Source organism: Otolemur garnettii, unplaced genomic scaffold (assembly GCF_000181295.1).
Source record: "Otolemur garnettii isolate 467f Iridium unplaced genomic scaffold, OtoGar3 scaffold00004, whole genome shotgun sequence".
In the NCBI taxonomy this organism is placed as follows: domain Eukaryota; kingdom Metazoa; phylum Chordata; class Mammalia; order Primates; family Galagidae; genus Otolemur; species Otolemur garnettii.
The window spans coordinates 32,857,270-32,861,369 of NW_003852399.1; positions in this window are offsets into that span (position 1 = coordinate 32,857,270).

The following is a 4,100-nucleotide window of genomic DNA, read 5'->3' on the forward strand; positions in this document are numbered from 1 at the left end:
TTTCTTTCTTTCTTTCTTTCTTTCTTTCTTTCTTTCTTTCTTTCTTTCTTTCTTTCCCTTCCTTCCTTCCTTCCTTCCTTCCTTCCTTCCTTCCTTCCTTATTTTTATTGTTCATTCAGGGTATAAGGATTAGATTATCCTGATTGCATTTGTTAGGTAAAGTCCCACTTATAATGGTGTCCTGCCCCCCAAAGGCATGCTATGCACTGAGACCCCTCATCCCCTTCCCGCCTCCCCCTCCCTGCTCCCTTATTTTCCTGCTCCCCACCTTGAATCGATTTGAGTTTTTCTCTTATGTGGGTGTGTATTAGATCATCTACTGGCTTCATATTAGGGTTGAGTACATTGGATTCTTGCTTCCACCTTTTGAGGTATTTTGTCCTCAAATTCCGAAAGACAAGAGACAACTGAAGACAACCAACTTGGACTTGGTCAGCATCGCTGATCAGGTGATTTGAATTGGCTGAGTGGCACGAGACAGATGACTTTCTGGCTCACAGTAGAAAGCGTTCAGAACAGTGGCCATATCCCCAATATCTAGAAATGGGGAGAGGAACAGGAGCTAGTGAGTCTCTGCTCCTTTGGCCTGGTGTTTTTTTCACCAGAGGAAGGTAAGGGTAGTGAGATAGCACCCTGCCAGCAGAAGCTCCCCTATGGTGATGCTGTTTGAATGGGCCTTTCTCTATCAAAGAGAAAGTTCTGAGGCTCCACCTCCTTTTCACCTCACTCTACCATTTATTCCTGGTGATAAAGAAGGTCTCTGTCTGTCTCAGTGGTTAGGGATTATTTTCTGGCACATACCACCTAACAATTCAGTGTTTTGTGCTACCAGTCTTTGGCTTAGAGTGCTGGTAAACCACACTTCATCCTACCTACAACCCTTGTGAGTAAACATAAATGATAATCTCCCTAAGCATAGTAAAACTCTGATCAATGCTATGAAGCGAAACACAGCTGATTGCTGCCTGGCATATAAGTAATGCATTTCCACACTCGCTGCCCTGCCATACTCGTCCAGTTCGTATTTAGTCCATACGGACTCAGGATATGTGTGTGTGTGTGTTGCTGTATCTTTCCTTTCTTTGCCAGACATGAGATTCTGTTCTCCGCCCCACGGGGGGGATGCAGTAGACCTTGCAAAGTTAGCCAAGTGAAACAAGGACATCCTGGGAGGTGACAGCAGTGTAAACCCGCAGAGGGAGTTTCCCAACTTCTGTGGGATTCAGACGTTTCACGGAGCATAGACACTTCCTGGCGGGAGATGAGAACATTAGGTGCAAATAACTCTGTTTGCACTCGTTCTGCTCGCTCTGATTTGTTTCTTTTGTGACAGCGTGATATTTAAAGCAGCATAAGGGCAGGGTGATGCTTCTGCTTACATAAGATTGCCCATGCTGGGGAGGTGGGATGTGGGGCAGAGTGTCCTGTGGGGCACACATGCTTCTCGGATAGTACAGCTGGGCACAGAGCAGGGCAATCTCACCCACCCTGGACGTGGCAGGTCTGCAGCAAGCTCCTGAAGGATGTCTTCCTATCATGGCCTCCTCAACGCAGCCAAGGGCTGGGATGTACTTGAGATGAAAGTGGTGCCAAAAAGTTTAATTAGTTTTATTTGTCCTGGTCGCTAGGATCTGAGATTCACATAAGGTGCTGCAAGAAAAAAGACTTATTTTAAGCCTAGGTGTGATAAGAATTCAAAATAAAAGACTATCAGAGAATAGGGAGTTATTAGGGCCTATTATTTGTGGCCAATAAAGTATCTGGGTTTCCAGCACCTTGACCATCAGTCTTCTGCGTGTCCCATTCTGCCTCCATCCACTGTTGACTGTTTAGTGTTTCCATTATCTGCAGGAGAGTAGGAGAGAGCTCATCTGGTTGGCCACATGAAACCAAATGCCTAAAGCTGTGATGACCTGGGTTCCCTCTTTACCAAGTAAACAACTCACCATAGAGTTAGGGCTATTTTTTCAATGTCATGGTGTCTTTGGGGACTATCCTTACTCACAGGAAAAAAGGGTGATTTGCTTGCCCTTCATTCTCTCACATGCTGAGTGGGCTCCCCAGAGCCTTGCTCTGAGCTGTGCTGTTTTGTTTATTTTATAAGATTTTATTGGTTTGAAATTAATGTTTCTTTAGTTTTTAAAAAAAAATTGATGTCTTGGAGTGTTACAAAACTATAATTTTTTTTTGAATTAATTTGTCTCCTAAACTCTGAAAAGTAGAATAAAGTCAAAATGAATGTGAAATAAAAACAGTCCACTTCTCCTGGAAACCAGATTTTTCTCTTAAAATTATTATTAGATAATAGTTCCTTGTGCCTGTGACTTGCTGATGCCACATCTCTCTCCCTAAACATTGTTTTAAAAGAAATTCTATTTAGCTGGTATCCCTTTTGACCAGTGAAGAATTTTGTAAATATGATGTCTATACGGCTTTTCCTGAACATTACTATTACATATCATTGTTTTGATTGCATTATTAGGCATGATAAGAAACTGCCTTCTCATGAAACTTCACTAAATTTGTTTTACATTTATATAGATAAATACAAAAATTACGATTTATGTTAGTTCAGTGCATGATGGTTTATAAAGCTGTCTCAAGTGCAATATGATACGATCCTCAAACCCATCATTTGAAAGAGGTAAGATGAGAGTTTCTGAGTTTAAATCCATTAGAGAGCAAGGGTTGAAGCTGAGATGAAAACTCAGGTCTCCATCCTCTGAATTTAATGCTCTTATTTTCTAAGAGTCAATATTATTGAAAAATGGCATCTCAGAGGTAAGGAGTATCTTAACAGTTTCTGGCTCAGTCTCAGCCCAGAACCCACCGTATAGGAGAAGTTATATATAAAAGGCGGTCTGAGGAGTTATCAAGGGAATAACAGCTTGTGTTCCCATTACAAGTGTGCAAGCTCATCAGTTTTGGTCAAAGTTGTAATCCCAGCATGATTTCCCCTGGACACTCTAGCTCATGTCTCTCTACTCCCAAATGGTCAGTGTTCAAACATCAAATAATAAAAATAAGTCAAACACAGTTAGGAAAAGAAATTTGCTTTGAAGAAATGTAAAACCTTGTGCCACAAAAGTCTTTGCCCAGAGGTTTGGCTCATCTTGACAGGATTGATCACACTTTTATTGGCTCATGCTCCCCGGCAACGCCTATAAAATATGGCTCACAGGTTATCAGTTTTCCCTATTCATGAAAATTCAGGCATAAATTAATAAAGGCTTTTCTTCCTGAGAAATATGGCTAAGAAGACTATTTCTGCTTTTTTTTTTTTTTTTTTAAGAGATGAGTTCTCACTATTTTGCTCAGGCTGAACTCTAACCACTGGGCTCAAGGGATCCCAAGTTCCTGAATACCTGGGACTGCAGGTGCACAGCACTGTACCAGGCTCCCACCCCCCAACCCACCATCCCCCCACCCCCCAACCCCATCCCCCCACCCCCCTGCAATATTTTGCATTCCTTTCATGATGGGGTCTTTTTCGGTCTGGGGAAAGCAGGTTTGGATTGAACAGACAGACCCTAGTAAAGACACTCTCATGTCTCAGAAACGCAGCCCCATATATATTTAGTTTCTGTAATGCCTGTAATGTTTGATTATGAATAAGGTTAATCAGATGGAACCAAAATGTGAATTTCCACATAATGAATTTTGACCTCTTAAACAATAAAAATTCATTGTGGTCTGGAAGGGCAGTGCTTTGAAATGTTAACTCATGTATATTCTCAGGGCTCACCACAGCCCCTTGGCTTTTGAGCTTCAGAATCTTAAGTCTTAAGCAAACAGGAAGGATTTAGGTACTTAAACATAATTTTGAGTGAATATATGATGGGAAAAGCAAGACTTAGCGCGCTCTCTTTCTCGCCAACCTCCAAGACTTAAAAGCACTTCTAATGGGCTGGGGAAGGAGAAGATAGAGGTGACACACCAAAGGCCCTGACTTCAGCACATGTAATAGTGACATCGCACGTCTACCCTATGAATGTATACAAATAAAGGTGTGCAGATAGTGTGGAATCCTGAGGAAAAAAGGCCTCTCACCCTGTTTCCTCCAACGTCCTGAAAATAGCATTTTAGGGAGATTAAATATG